The sequence below is a fragment of the Myotis daubentonii genome, chromosome 2 (assembly GCF_963259705.1).
Source record: "Myotis daubentonii chromosome 2, mMyoDau2.1, whole genome shotgun sequence".
Lineage (NCBI taxonomy): Eukaryota > Metazoa > Chordata > Mammalia > Chiroptera > Vespertilionidae > Myotis > Myotis daubentonii.
Window position 1 is genome coordinate 207,289,642 of NC_081841.1, and position 17,059 is coordinate 207,306,700.

Genomic DNA, 17,059 nt, shown 5'->3' on the forward strand with positions numbered 1-17,059 from the left:
ATATAGGAAGGAATGAGATTTAAACAACCTGAAGTCTCGGCTGACTGTGGCTGGAATAAAACAGGTGATTGTGAGACGAAAGGCTCCATTAACAGTCGCCGGGGTCATGGGGCCCCTTGTTTGCACTTGGTTGGGGGAGACTTGCCTAAGTGAATTACTCTCAAAGTCTGAAACGGAGACTTCATTCTGCTGGTAACCACAACACTTGTTTATAGAACTCTTCCAAAGGACCTAATAGGCTTTTCCCAAGATCTGTTGGCTCTGGGCCAGTATTAAATCAGCCATTTGTCTCTGAAGTGTGTAGTGTTGCCCATAAAACCAACACCACCTGAAAGTCTTTTGTGGTCTGGGATTTATACATGTATGGATGTGTGTGAAAATATATCCCCAACCCTTTTAGGCAGCTTAAGAGAAATATAGGAAAGACAGGACTACAGGTTGGGTTGGGGGAGCTCTATGACTTCTTTTATTATGTGCATCTATTTTTAAAAAAAATGATTTTAGAGAGAGAGGAAGGGAGAGGAAGAGAGAAACATCAATGTGAGAGAGAAACATTGATCAGTTGCCTTCTGTATGTGTCCCAACTGGGGATCGAACCAGAAACCTGGGTATGTGCCCTGAATGGACTCTAATCTGGACCCTTCAGTGCAGGGGACAATGCTCCAACCAACTGAATCACACCGGCCAGGGCTCTGAGCATTTATTTTTAACAACCATTTTTTTAAATGAAAAAATTGTAATGAGTGTTTTCTTTTAAAATTCATCTCACCTTTCATGATATCAGAGCCGTAACCAAGGAGCGCTGACAGAGAATAAGAACTGTAAAGGCTTGCCCAACAGGTTCAATTATTCCTTTAAAGTTATATTTCTTTCTTCTAATTACACTAGGCAGCGATTGGGAGGATGGTACCTCATAATAAGGGTTTCATTGTCTCCCTTCTTTTCTTCGTCGCCAATACTCTAATTACTCACTATACTGCACTTTACAAGGCGCTCTGGAGGAGCCGTGGCGTGGACCTGGTCATGTGGCTCCCTGGTACAGACATGGGATTGTGAGACACAGGGCTGGCTGTAAAAGAAAGGAGCCTGGATGGCTTTAATATCCTGTTAGACAGAAGCATGACAGATTAGCGGGGGACTCCTTCCTTCTCAGGAAACCAGGCCTCTGGCTATAGCTTTGTCTTTAGTTCAGTCTTAGATCTTTATAAACACTTTCCTCCTGAACTTTAAAGGACCCATACTTTTCAGCAACAGTTTAATGTGCATGAAACAAAAACGCAGATAAAGGGTTCAAGCATAAAATCTTATTGAAGGGTCTGATTTCTCAAGTTGCTCTTTAAACCCAGACTTCACATCCAGAAAAAATATTTCAACAGAGAGCTGTTTCCCTAGAGGAAATACCAGCCCTAGAAACGCATGAGCCTCTATATGCACTATTAAATCTCAGTTGTTTTCAAGAAATACAGCAGCGTACTGCACTTCACCAGGGACAGGTTGGTAGTCAGGGTCCTCGGGGAAGTATCCTGGGTGAGAGATCAAAAATTGGAGCCGGACAGTTGGGAGGTAATAACTAGGAATTACAGGGAATGGAATTAGAATCACATGATGATGAAATATCTGTGGAGGAGGGATTGTGGAGAGGGGAATGTGAATCCTTACACAACACGGATAAAGACCTGTGGGCAAATGTCTGAAGAAATTGGACACAAAAGAAGACTCCAGTACTTTACAAAAACACATGATATTTACTTGGGAAGATAGTATTCACACATGCCAGGTCTCCCTTAATCTGTCAGTGTAATGAAATACCAATGAAAACAACAGCATTTTAAGAATAATGATCACTAATATATATTAAGTGACATCTATGTCATATACTTTTTGAGTGTGTTAATCTCTTAAATAGTTTAATTCCCACAATGACCTTACGATTATTTATATCACTTTTATAATTGAGGAATTTAGGCAAAATTTAAGCAACCTGCTTAAAGTCACACATCCAATAAACGTTAGAATTGAGATTCAAACCCAAGGATTCAGGCTTAGAGTTTAAGCATTATCTGTAGTTTCAATTCAATGAAATGGAACAGTGAGTTTAGAAATGGACTCAAATGGAAGAATTTCACTTCTATGAAACGTAGCACTGCATATCAGTGGAGGAAAAGATGGATGACTATTCAATGCTTGATACTGAGACATCTAGGTAAGCCAGCCACCCGGAAACAGAGTTGAACCCAAGCCCACCCTCTGCACCAAAGTATTTTCCAAATGTATCGAAGATTTAAAAGTGTAAAACAAAACAAAAACTACCTAAAGAAAACTTGGGTGACTGACAGGGTTGGCAGAAGACATTTTTAAATTTTATATTATTTTCATTTATTGTCTATTAAAATTATTTATTTTAAAAGAGAAAGAAAAGAAAATGGTAGGGCTGCCTACTGCGTGCACACATGCGTGTGTATGTGTGCATGTGTGTGCGTGTGTGTCCGTGTGTATGTGTGATATGAGATAAGTGCTAGGTGGCATTCACACCTGTTCCTGAAGGAATAGATCTCTGGGGGTTTACTCTCCCCTAGAAAAATGTGGCTGTCTTGTGTCTATTTCTACATAGTGTTATCAATTGTCCACTTTTTATAGTTTCTTATTTTTTAAATTTATTTTTTTAAAAAATATTTTTATTGATTCCAGAGAAGAAGGGAGAGAGAAAGAAAGAGAGATAGAAACATCAATGAAGAGAGAGATTCATTGATTGGTCGCCTCCTACATGTGCCACACTGGATCCCACAACCCGCGAATATGCCTTGACCGGGAATAGAACCGGTGACCTCTTGGTTCCCAGGTCAACACTCAACTGCTGAGCCACACCCAGCTTGGCTATAGTTTTTTATTAACTGAACAGTATGCACATTCCCTCTAGGTTACTAAACACATGGTCTGAGTTGCTTGGAGTGAGAGACAGCTAGAATCTGAGGCATGCTTTATGGGGAAAGGCTGACCCCTGGAGAGTTATGCCAGACTTTCTCAAGCTGACACACCCCGATCTGAAAGAAGACAGTACTCATCGGTCATCGCTCACAGTGGTTGACAAACTTGTGTGCTTTTCTTGCCAGGTACAAACCATTCTTTTGGGTTCATTTGCAAGACTTTGGATAGGACACAATAATTCCAATATTATAAATATGTATCCAAAAAAATGACTCAATATATTTGACTAGTTTCAACAGTATCTCAAGCTTTAATGAAAGCATCTTGGTTTAGTGAGATTACAGATTATTCTCAGTAAATGAAGTAATGGTTTTCACTTCCATGGAATATTGAGGCAACCATTGAAAATAAGTTGACTTATTTCCAGTCAAGCTTCAGTTGTTAGAAATCTGACTGAGTGTAAGCTTTGATATGAAATGAATATTGTATTTTCATTATATTGAAGAAACCGTCCTAAGCAGCCACCTGGGAATTTATCAATTATCACAAAAGCTGCTGTCATTTTTACCTAGGGGACTTGTGAGAGAAATTTGTTTTAAGCTTATGACGTTATAAGCTTGGTAACTCTTTTGACGACTATACACATATTTATTTATTCATTTATTTATTTATTTATTTATTTATTTATCTATCATTATTTTTAGAAGCATCTCACTTTCTTTTTTAAAATATTTTATTGATTTTTCACAGAGAGGAAAGGAGAGGAATAGAGAGTTAGAAACATTAATAAGAGAGAAACATCGATCAGCTGCCTCCTGCACACCTCCTACTGGGGATGTGCCCGCAACCAAGGTACGTGCCCTTGGCCAGAATCGAACCTGGGACCTTTCAGTCCGCAGGTCAAGGCTCTATCCACTGAACCAAACCGGTTAGGGTGCATCTCACTTTCTTTTAAACATTTTTTTTTTACTGATTTCAGAGAGGAAGGGAGAGGGAGAAAGATAGAAACATCAATGATGAGAGAAAATCATTGATTGGCTGCCTCCCACACACCTCTCCCCCACCCCCCCACCACTGGTGATCGAGCCTGCAACCTTGGCATGTGCCCTTGACCGGAATCGAACCCGGGACCCTTCAGTTCACAGGCCTACTCTCTATCCACTCAGCCAAACCAGCTAGGGCGACCACTGTACACTTTTAGACATATTCCTTTCCAGTCCTTCTGAACATTTTCCCTCCCTGGGAATGCTCTGTTCTCTGATTTAAAAAACATAAAATTCATTCTTTATTATATAGTTACACATATTTAGTGTAGAAAAAATAGATTATACAGATAATCAAAGAAGAAAACCCCCCACTCTAACTTCTTTCATAAAATAAGCACTATTAATATTTTGATATGTAGAGAAGGGAACCTATTCTATCAATCAGGGTGTTTTATTTTTTTGCAAATTAATAAAAAGCTTATACATTTAATACACGCTCACAATAAAAAAATCAAACATTGTACAACTGAATGAACTCTAAAGTAAAACTGCCTTTATTTTTTGTTGTTTGTTTTTATGACACTCCCTTTAGAGTGGTAGCCAGCTTGATGACTGAAATCATTTTCTACTCAGTTACTAGCATGTTATAAATATTCTCTCTATGTATGCAAATGTATAAAACTCATTCTTTCTTGTTCACAAAGTCTTACATTCACAACTTTTAGAAGAAACATATCATGTATAGGTCTTCATGTCAAAAAGAAATGTACCCAATTTCTTTTACAGTTTGCATAGCATTGTTAAATAGATATATCCTACGTATGTAACTAGCCCTCTGTTGGTGGACATGCTCCGTCTTCACTGCTACAACCCTGCTTCAGTGAATATTCTGGTGCAAGCTTAGAGTGAGCGCAGGACCAAACCACCTCCTCCAAAACACAAGTAAAAAGGGAAAGAGGCTAAATGGTCAACATCAACGATGTTAGTGCCCACAGATTTTAAATTACATTGTTTATTGTAATAGTTTATCATTTAAAGGCCCACATCATGACTGTTAAAAACTCTTGCTAATTTAGCATTACCCTCTCCTGGTAAATACTACTCACCAGTAAACATGCAATAAAGCTGTCATTTAACAGTTCAAATGAGGAAGAAAAGAACCAAGAGTCAAAGATCAGTAGTAACTTTATCTGAATGTATCACCTGCAAACCAAACACCTATGAAATGGGCTGAGGAACCTCAACTAGTTCCTGTTTGATAGGATTAAAACATGATAAAGTAGATAAAATAGAGACTAGTCTTGTTTAATTTTTCATTCTGACGACTGCTTTTTTAGATGTGTTTAAAGGTAATGTGACCTTTGGATTTAGTGTGTCTGGCGTCCTTCCATTTCTGACTTTTAAAATTGGAGAAAATGTAGCAATTTCTTTTCCTGCTGTTTGCTTAACTGGTAAGAAGAATCAACCCAGCATCTTGCAAAGATATGACTACAGTCAGATTAATAATCTCTAAAAAACAGTTCTATTCTTTTTAACTGGAAAGTTTTTTTCAATTAACATATTGCCAAGTTTGCTGTTCACCAACTGCTCCAACCCTCACCCCAAGCGGTGTCCTGGAGCAGCTTCCTTCCATGGGTATCATGGCCAAAGGGCCGTCCCAAAAGATCCGAGCTGCAGCCCCATGGAAGAGATGGGGAACAGAGTTCTGTTTTGTTCTGAAGCGCTCCCGCTGTGCAAGATGATTACAAGGTTACAAGGTTAGAGTGTGCTGGGTGTCCCAGCTGCTTTTTATATATTAGCTCGAACTTTTCCTTACATTGTTCTGCCCTGTGAGAGGCCCGGAGGAAAACTCTTCTTTCCCACCACAGCCTCGAGAAACCATCCGATATTTTCTCTTGGAAATCCTGACTCTTGAGTCATGGGTGGGCTATGTGTTCACACACTCCCCATCACTTCCTTCCAGGGCTTAATCACAGCTGCTGGTCAGGACAAGGAAAGGGTGGGCCCCTGCATTTATAAACTCTAGAATGAAAGGTTATGAAAAATCCAAATGTCCCTGTATCTGATCTGGCTAAAGAGACTGTTTGCAACTCAAGTTAGGGATTTGGGGCGACAGGCTTGCCGAGAGCATCCCCGGGTAGGACCCGGCCAGCCTGCGATAACCGCTCCAAAATCCACCGAGGAGGAACCTGACACCTCTGCCCTTGGACTGCAAACCCGCCCTGCAGTCAAGGTATCCTTTCAGAGAATATCTTCGGGATAGAAAGAACAGCCGCCTTCTATTGCTTTTGTGAGGAAATATTTTTATTTTTTTTTCAAGTCCGAAGGTTAGACGAAAACACCAGGATTAGCTGCAGTGGCTGCAATCTGATTCCTACACAGGAAATGTAAACAACTGCGTGGATGGTGCTCACCCAGGACTTTCAGACCGGCTTACCCCGAGCTCTTTGGAACTTGTCATGCATGTCGCACTGACCTTGCAGACTCAATTACCTAAGTCCGAAGCCCGCTGGATGCTTCTCCGCACCGTAATTTACAAATCAAATCCAGTTCCCCGAATGCAGCTATCTTCCCCTTTCAGGCAGACATGATCAAGTTTGTAACGTTGAGACGTTAAGAACTCGGAGACATGAAGAATTTCTGGTGGTAAAGAAAAACAACTTACATGCAATTTGAGGAGGTGGGGTTAGAGAAAGTGCAAGAGTGGAAAGTGAAATTGAGCCCGGAGGAGTGTGGGATGAGAAGAAAATGCACTGCAGAGAAGAACATGTGTTTTTGCAAGAGAGCCTGCTGGTAGTTAGCTCCGGAGGGAACAATAGGAGTAAGTAGAGCAGAAAAACAAGATGGGGGGCAGAGATTAAAGGTGATACAGCATTTGAAGAAGAAAGCATTGGTTCTCTCCACATAGCTATTTATTGGCTACCAAACCACAGGCTCACTGAGCTAACTGGTAAAGACGGGCCAGGCGGGCTGTCCCCTCACAGAATTAATAAATGCATCGCAAGGGGCAAGGGGCAGTGATTGAAAGGAGGAATTCTTCCAAAATGCTGTTCTGAGCTCTAGAAGTTAAATGTGGAACATGGTGACTGTACTTAAATTCCGCCCAAGTGTAAATCCTTGGAGATTCTTGGGTAGACTTTTCACACCCGGAGTGGGAACTTAGCTTGTGTAACTTTTATTACGTTTGGATCACAATTATTTTCTTTTTCCTTTCCCACCAGATCAGTTTACATTTCCCCCCTCAATTTGTACTTATCACGTGTAATAATTTGATAACAAAAATAAAACTTTAAAAGAGAAAACATCTCTTAGCAGTTTAGTTTACTCACTAGTTTACAGTAGTAGAATTCCCTGAAACTAGATACCATGGGAATAATTCAGGGTTTGGAACTTGCGTGTGTAAACCAGCTGGGCTTTGTTTAACATTTTAAAGCCTTCAAATATTTCGCTGAAAGAAACCCAAGATATCTTCTTTAATAGATGCCAAGGGTCACATTTTTATTGGTTCATCTGTGTGTCATTTAAAGAGTCCTTCACATTTTTAACCATAGCAGGTCCCTAGGTTCCCAGCCCAATCACCTCATATCATCAAGAAAGGTTAATTGTGAGAGTCACTTTTGTTAAGTATAGTGCTTGTTTATGGGAGCCACATTTAGTCAAACTTGTTTATCTTTCTATGAAAAGGAATGTAATAGGCAAAAGAAGCAAGATTTTACTGCGAACTTGCTCTTCATGGAGTCACCAGGTAACATTTTAATTTAGAAGCAGTGATGCTAAAATAATTTGAGTACTGGAGGGGGGAGGGGTCATGGTTATGCAACTGTACCTTTTCTCTAACTTTTCTTTTAACTAAAAAAATTAATTTATTTTTCACGTACAGTGGACATATTATATTAGTTTCAGATCTACAACACAGACCCCTAACTTCTTTTTTTTTTTTTTTTAATATATTTTATTGATTTTTTACAGAGAGGAAGGGAGAGAGATAGAGAGTTAGAAACATCGATGAGAGAGAAACATCGATCAGCTGCCTCCTGCACATCTCCCACTGGGGATGTGCCCGCAACCCAGGTGCATGCCCTTGACTGGAATCGAACCTGGGACCTTTCAGTCCGCAGGCCGACGCTCTATCCACTGAGCCAAACCGGTTTTGGCCCTAACTTCTTTATTACTAATGAAAATGAAGGTGAGAGTTGTCAGGTGAGGAAGCTGAGGTTCTGGGACAGATAAAAAAAAAGGGGGGCAATGCATCCCACAATATCTGGTTGTTCTTTCCTGTGGTCAAATGGTATTTTAAGGGGAATATCTGTGAACTTGAGATCCTTCCCACAGTGATGGGCCATTCAAAAGGGAGGCACAGACACTATTTCCAGCGAATTCTTTGCTTCCCTTCCAACACTCTATCTGTAAGTTTCCTGCACTTAATCTTTATGCTAGTTACTGTGCACAAGTAACACCCTCCCAGCGCCCATTCTCTCTCTCCTTTTCTTTCACATCTCTGCATCGCAGGGCAGTTGTTTAGCTTCATCGTGTGGAAGTGTGAGATAAATCCAGAGCCACCTAGCACAGTCCACAGACAAAGGACCAGCAAGCACTCAAGAGTCTGAGTTCCAGACCAGGCACATGTGCCCTGAGCCCCTGTGTTGAGAGGTGCCACTTCTGGGAACCAGAGCTGTATTCATAGAAACAGCTGCAGAATCCAGCAAGGAAATTTATATAATTAGCGGAGCAGGCAGAGATAGGATTTTTGGCTTCAGATTCAAATTCCACATCATGATTCCAAGGTGGAGAGTGTTTTGTTATCTACCCACATGGGACTGATTTCCCTCTTAGGCCTCTAAGTCAAATACCAGTACTGTGGCAGGAGCCCAAGAAACTGTGAGAGATGGAGGCAGAAAATTCTCACGCGTCCACTCCCCAAGCTATGGGTTCACCGTTTCTAAGGGAAATCCAACCAGGGGAAGCCAAGCTGGGCACATCATACTATCCCCCTTGGTAGGCAGTGGTGTGAGCCACCCTGGAGGCCCAGGACTGGGTCACTCAGAATGACTCCAGGGCACTGTTGTTTATCAAGAAATTGGGAGACAGCTGAACATTCTTGCTTTGAGGTCTCTGTACGGGTGGAGCAGCGACTTCGTTGGCTCTCCTTGCTCTGTGCCCCGACATGAAGCCAGAGAACCCTCTGCCTTGCTTGAGGCACCATCTCATTCAACATCCTCTCTTTTGTTTATTTATTGTGCAACTTCTACGTGTATCACCTCAATTATAAACACAGACAGGGGCTTTCCCCTCCCCACACCCCCACTCCCCATCGTCTAATAGTGTTCCTGGGTGAGCTGGCACTGGGCCTACGGGACAGGTCCCACACATGTCCACCGTCTCTCCAGGCATCCTCCAGGGCAAGGTGTGCCTCCACCCTGGAGCCCTTGGTGGGGCAGCTGATGCATGGTCCTTGGAATGTGTTCTCCCAATTGGTGCCTGAGTCTGAAGGGCAAATGGCAAAGAAAAAGTAAGGAGGAGACAGAGGGAAGGAGAGAAAACCTAGCAAGAAAAGGGGAGGGAGCGACTGCAAAGGACTGTAGCGCCAGCTTCAAGCCATAAACCTTTGAATCATAAAGAATGACTCCGATGAGTGGACTGAATGCTGTTTGACTCAGGGAGTAAGTATTCCAGTACCTGTTCCAGCTTGATTTAAAACCTTGACATGTTTCTCATCATCTGCATGTGGTGTTCAGGGGTGCTGCCCTCCTGGATTTGGCGGCGAGGCTGTCTCATCTCCATTTCATCTCACCACAGAGGGTGAGCCTTGGGAATATCTCCCTACTTTCACCCCCCACCCCCCACCTTTCCTCTCTCTCTCTTACTTGGCATCAGTTAAACCTCCAGAATGATTTGTCTTTGAAACCACAGAAAGCTTATTGCATGTTAACTCTCTGTTAAAAGAGAGGACTTTTTATCATGGACGGCAGAGGAACAGGTAAAACTGTCAATGTCCTTTAATGTTTTGGGGAAATATTTTGTGGAGGAGGAGGAGGTGATCAGGATGGATTGGGGGGCTCGGCAGTGGGCAAGATGGGCGTAGAGAAGATTGTTCTATATCTAACTAACCTAATCTAGTCTCCCTCCTCACCAAAATACCACCCATGTGTACATGAAGCAGAACCTAGATGAATACATTTGTTAACAACTCCAGCATAACAGCGTCAACAACAATACCCTAAAGATTCTGAGAGCAGTTTTCAATGGAGTGAAAGCCTGATGGTGCTCTTTCAGCAAAATCTATGGGTGCTTTTCAAAGAAAAATCCCTGGCCTTGATCCTGATCCCAACTTAACCTACATTCCCTACCCCTGTCACCTTCTGGCATGAGACTGACTGGCTTATGTGCCTCTGTTGCTTATGGAAATGTAGTACATCCCTTAGAGAGAACACTCCCTGGTCAGTGTCTCTTCTGAAATAAAGAATATATCAAACAATGCAGTGCTTCTTAACCTGTGGCATATAAACCCATGCTAGGAGCCTTACACTTCTTGTAAAAGGTCCATAAATCAATATTTGTAGTATTTGTAGACTGAAAGGACAAACTATTTCACTCAGATATGTACACTGTTGTTAAAATATAGGTATATTTTTTAAAAATATTTTTATTGATTTCATAGATGAAGGGAGAGGGAGAAAGAGATAGAAACATCAGTGATGAGAGAGAATCACTGATCGGCTGACTCCTGCACACCCTCTTCTGGGGATTGAGCCCACAACCTGGGCATATGCCCTTGACTGGAATCGAACCCGGGACCTTTAAGTCTGCAGGCCGACACTATATACACTGAGCCAAACCGGCTAGGGCTAGGTAAATATTTTTGTGGTGGGTAAAATGCAAATTCATTTCAAAGTGTACTAAATTTATAGCAGCTTTTTTTGGTACCGTATTTTAATCAACAGAGAATAAAAGTGAAGATACAATTCTGTGAAGATTTACAAAAGTTTTTTCCTTTAGTAAAGAATTTATGCCTGAGAGGTTGGGAACCACTGCTAAAGAGGGCCTGCCTAGATAGAGAGACTTGTGATAAAACCAAACACTATAGTTACAGTGTTTATTGGAGAAGTTTTATTACTTAATAGAAACATCATCATAAGATGAAGTCCAGGAAAAGATAAACAAATGTATGGCTTGGCAGAAGAACTGAAACAATTTTGGAGATTGAAGAATATCAAAGTAAAAGCAATTATTGTCTTGGCAACTAAATGGTGGTAGGCTATAGTTTTAAACAACTGGGTTTGGGAATTCTTAGATACTTATCAAATTGGCAGAAGATCTCTCTGAAAGTCATTGTCTGCACTTGTGTATGAGGTTGACACCATGTAGCCTCCCTGAGTAAGACTTTGAGCCTCCCTAAGAAATAACCAGATCTTATTATTATAGGCATACTTCCAAATGCCTACACGAACAGCTGAAGAACAGCCAGAGAGCCCATGATTTTAGCCTCAACCCTAAATGTCTGTGACTTGGTCAGTAGTCAGCTAGAATCCATCCTCTTATAATATTGCCACCCTTTTAAAATATAAGTTAAAATTGCAATATAATACAAATATTAATTCATACCTTTAAAGTGCATTTTACCTGCATTCCATTAGTATGTGATTACTTGATTGGTGAATTGCATGATTAGGTGATTAAAGTTGGGAGAAAGGAACATCATTCATTTATTGCTCAGCACTGCCTGTAAGACATCCCAGGAAGTACCCAGAGCCAAGAAATGATTTTGAAAATGGATGGCAAACTCCTTCTTCTAGAGTTGACAGACTAAGGTGGAAGAGAAGTGGCCTTCTAATCTCATTTGAGAGATGAATTCAGCCAGATGAATTAAATGCCAACTGGGGTGGCTCTGCCCTTTGTGTGTGGGGAGTGGGTGGGAGAGGTCAGGGGTAGTAGTGCTCTGAGATGGGAAGCAGTAGAAAAGGTGCTTACGGCTTCTAGAATAAGGCGGCCAAAACTATTTAGTAGGCAGTTCGGGAAGAAGGAGCTAGCAAGATGAAGATGCTACCCTTGGTCCAATGCGGTATGATAATATTCATCCAATCACAGCAACGGAACCGGTTGATAGGCAATATGGCCTGGTCTCTTCCTTTGGTTTCCTAGCATCTTTCTGTGACATCTTAATTCCTGATGTTCCCTTTGAGAGCTCCTGGCAAATTTAACCAGATCATATCTATGTAAAAATATGAATCAGGGACCATTGGTATGGAACACAATGTGCGATTTGATCAGGAAACTGCACTTTCCTGGAGCTAGCCAGGCATAACCAGAGCAGGCATTCATACTTCCACATCAGGAGAAAACTTTTCATGATCATACTTTAATCAGAGACTTCTCCTTTGGAACTTTGGCAAATGTTCTACACAGAAACTTTTGATTGTGTTGACCAGGACAAAGTTCTTTATCGGCTTGCGTAATACAGTGGAATAGCTTGCGAAAGGGTACTAGTGAAAAAGGGGCTATGATGGTTATGAAGTTAAATCTGACTCAGCAGAGCTTGTGAGTCTGGATTTCTATTTCTGGCGGGTTTTGCTGTATTTTGTTGCAAATGCACGTGCGGGTGATAGCCCTGGAGATCAGCTATGAGGAGTGCCATCAGGACAGGTGAGTTGCAGAATGGAGACAGATCTGGCTCTGTGATTGGGTTTCAGGTGTTTTCTCCCTGCAGTTGGGTTGCCAGATAAAATGCAGCATGTCCAGTGACATTTGAATTTCAAATGCTTAAATAGCAAGTTGTTTTTAGTATAAGGATGTCTCATGTGATATTTGGGACATACTTATACTTAAAAACCCCCACCTCACTGTTTATCTGAAATCCAAATTTGACTGGGTGTCCTGTGTTTTTATTTGCTAGATCTAGTAACCCTGCTCTATACTGTGGTCTTAAGGGATCTCAATGTTAATTTTAAAAATGGAGATGAAAGAGCCTGGCCAGCTTGGTCAGGGGTTGAGCGTCCACCAATGAACCAGGAGGTCATGGTTCAATTCCCAGTCAGGGCACATGCCCAGGTGGAAGGCTCGATCCCAGTGCAGGAAGCAGCCGATCAATGATTCTCATCATTGATATTTCTACCTCTCACCCTCTCTCTTCCTCTCTGTAATCAATACAAATGTATCTTAAAAATGCAGATGAGAGCCCTGACCGATTTGGCTCAGTGGATAGAGTGTCGGCCTGCGGACTGAAGGGTCCCAGGTTCGATTCCAGTCAAGGGCATGTACCTTGGTTGCGGGCACATGCCCAGTAGGAGGTGTGTAGGAGGCAGATGGCTGATGTTTCTCTCTCATTGATGTTTCTAACTCTCTATCCCTCTCCCTTCCTCTCTGTAAAAAAAAATCAATAAAATATGTTTTAAAAAATGCAGATGAGAGAAAGATAAGTGGCCCAAGTCACAAAGGGAATAAGCAGGCAAAGGACTGTGGTTTGGGCAGGATGCACTGCACGGGCAGCTGGTAGATAAATAGCACATGGGTCGAGAAGCATTTCTACAGATATTCTGCCCTTGTCATCACAAGGGGCTCCAGTCCTGAGCACTTAGTTTCAACAGCCAGCTAGGGGTCTTTACCTGAGTGTCCTGTTGGCACCTCTAACACAGCACTGCTGGTTGTGAAGGGGGACACATGGCCAGGATTTCTGTTTACCATGGCTCTTTTGGAAAGAAAGATTTGGCCAGGACCCCTGAAACTTAAGGAGCTGCTACTTGGGCTACATTTTCCTGAAGAGTATAACCAAAGCAGTGGAAATTCCAATTAAAACATCAGTTTCCACACCTTCGTGTATTCCCTCACTCTGGTGAAATGGGCTGAACATGCATGAGTGGCAGCGATTCTCTTCCCACCCCATCTTGTGGCCTTGACTAGCAGTAGGGTGAATGGCCTCATGGGGCCCATTGCCTTGAGCACATGTGGTTATATTGGCTCACCTGAGTCACTCAGATGGCTAATCCAGGAAAAAGCATTTAATCCGGGTCCACGGGTATTGCACCTCCTAGTGCTATAACCTGATACTATATCACTAATAGTGCCATTGAGTTAGGGCCAATTTCTTTTCTTTATTGTTTTTAAATATATTTTCATTGATTTCAGAGAGGTAGAGAGAGATCAAAACATCAATGATGAGAGAGAATTGTTGATTGGCCGACTCCTGCATGCCCCACACTGGGCATGGAGCCCATAACCCGGGCATGTGCCCTGACCAAGAATTGAACTGTGACCTCCTGGTTCATAGGTTGACACTCAACCACTGAGCCACACTGGCCAGGGAAGATCAATTTCCTTGGAGGTGGAAAGGGGGCTTTGGAGGTTTGGAAGGGGCTGTATCTCTTCATCTTAAAGTGTTTGGCCAAAGAACATATTCCCAACTAAACTCACCAGCTTTCCTCTCAGTCTTTCCTTAATGGTAGGATATCAGCCACATCACGCTGGCATTTCATGTTATTCTCTTTCTCTATAACTGGGGAGTTATTTATTCGAATACACTCTTGCTACTACTCTCCTTCAAGCCATCATTACTTGTCATCATACTATGGACCATTAACTAGTCTCCTTGTATCTAATTTCTCTGCGTTTTAAGCCATCTTATTTAAACTGATTAGATAAGCTAATTTATATAGACTGCTGACTAATATTTCTTAAACACACCTCTGATTATGTACTTGACTATTTAAATCCTTCAAAGATTCCCCATGTCATGCCAACTCCAGCTACGGGAGAGGAAGCCTGCAAAAGCTGGGGACCAGGTAGGGGCTGGCAGGTGAGTGAAGGGCCTACTGGAAACCTGCTGTCCTGTGGCCCTGGAGAGAACTCCTCAATGGTCATAGCTGGCAGGAAGGCCGGCAGGCTTCCTGAGCCACGGACCCACTTCCATATGATGAAAATGAAGAGTTAGAGAAATTCTGTCCAGCCCGTCTCCTTTTAAAGGAAACAAAACCCTGAAAAATGGATGGAATTCTGAATCAACAATAAAAAGGCTCCAAGGGAGCTGATATACACAAGTAGAGGAAACTAACAAACGATCTTTCCTGGTGGAAGAAATCTGTGTACACTTTAGGGTAAACACTCAGCAAGAAGATAATTCAGAAAATGGTTACAAAGGGAGTAAGGGGGTGAAAGCTACAAAAGCTAACCGAGGTAAACTTGGCTAAGCCTCCCTTTGTCTTAACATTTCCTATGTTCTTAAATCTAATTGGTCATGACTTTTCCTGAAAGGTTGCAAGGGAATTCAATCTTTATGTTAGGGATTTGGGGGCTCTTTAGTAAGCGACTCTGATTACACAGAATTATACACATTATGTGTGTGACCTGGACCATAGCTCTCCTCGGATTTACCTGAGGTTCTTACACTCATTTCCCCCAGGATTAAGGATTAAACTGAATGGCTCTCAGTGGGGAAGGTTGGGTAATTTATCTCCCGGGTCTTGACGCTGTTATTTGTTGCCTGATTGATGATGCCTGAAATCAGAGCCGCGCTGCTGAGGAGAGCACAGCTCTTCACGTGAGCCTTGCTATGTGCTAAGTCTCCATGGCAGTTACTGACATGAGCTTCCCATAGCAACTGCCGCTGGGTCAGTTGTTGGATCAAAATTACCGTTTGATCCATACAGTCCTTCAAATAGCATCACCCGCATGGATTATTTTAGCCCTAAAATCTCCAAGTCACCCTTACATTCAGCATTTCAGAACACCATGGTTTAAAATAAAAGCAAAAACTAAGCTCATTTTTAGACCACTCAAACCATTTGGTTGTCTATGACTGACAATATACAATATATACTGAGTACCATTTGTTTAGTCCATGCAGGCTGTTATTTTGTTTTCTAAAAAAGACAAACAAACAAAAAACAACAACAAAGCCACATTTTCTGTGCTCTAAGGGAAATTAAGCTTTCGAAAACTGGGATCAGGCTAGAATTTGTCTCAGATAAGGCCTCCCTATGTCACAAAGACAATTATCTCTAATAACAATGCCACACTTACTCTCAGTTTCTTATTTCCTTATCTTTCTTATAAGGCCACTTCTAAGGTAAAATAAAAAAAAAGTGTCTTTAAGGCTTCTTTTTAAATGAGCTAAGCAGCACAAATAGTGTCCAGATCTGAATTGCTTCTCTACAAAGAAACTTATTAATTTCCATGGTTGGCCGAGCCAGTATTATTTCCTAGATGAAATTCTGCTTCTTAGAGCTCTAAGGCTGCTGCCTTTTGTAGTATATCTTGGCTGGATCCACTTCAGTTCATTGCAACATCAGGTGTCAGAAAGGAAAATCTAACAGGATATTTAAAATCTCTCTTGCCCCCAATTGCAACTTGATGCTATTTCCACTGTTCCTGTCATGAAAATAAATGAGTTGAGTCCCAGAAATGGGTTTTTATGCTTAAAATACATAGATTAATGGTCAGGATATTATTGCCAATCAGGAAAGGGAGTGGAAAGGAACAGAGACAGGAACCGCAAAGGAAAGGAAAAGACATAGTATCTTTTGTCTTTTGTTCTGAGATAGAAATAAACGTCTCCAGTCCTGATAAGCCTCCTTTTGATCTTCCTCTGGGAAGAAGGAGAGATAAACAACTGGCTGCTTTACAATTGCTTTTAAAATCCAAAGTGAAGTCCACACCAAACCAATTATTGATGGCATTAGTTTGGTCATAGAGCCACATCAATGACCTTCTCGTTATTACATCTCTCTGCTTTCCTAAGGAGGCCCCAAAATCCCCCTCAGCAGCCAGGAAATGGACTCAGTGATTAGAGTTCTGTTTTCCTTCTTCTTTTTTTGTTATGGTGACCCTGCGGTTATGACCGTTGGATAGAAGAGTCTAATTTATTATCATAATGTTAGGCGGAGCACATACTCCTCTTTGCATTGTAGGAAAGGTCATGGGTATAGGAAATGGGGTTTAGAATTTTCTGTGAAGTTTATGACTAGTCCAGATATAGTACATAGGCATATGTCTTTATCTTCACCATGGTCTGGGCAGCAGGAAATGGGATGCATGGTACTTGGAAATTTTGGGGCTTTACTACTGGACCGCTCAAGGTTAGGGCCTACTCAACACGACTCATTTTAAAGTTGTGATTTATTTGTCTCTCACAGATAAATCAACTATGTCCTATGAGACAC

The 17,059-nt window shown here is 41.7% G+C and overlaps 1 protein-coding gene across 9 annotated transcripts in view; it reads right to left on the minus strand.

Moving 5' to 3' along the window:
- Nucleotides 1-17,059, minus strand: part of DLC1 (DLC1 Rho GTPase activating protein) — a 377,601-nt gene that overhangs the window by 62,981 nt on the left and 297,561 nt on the right. The gene's annotated exons all lie outside the window — the stretch shown is intronic.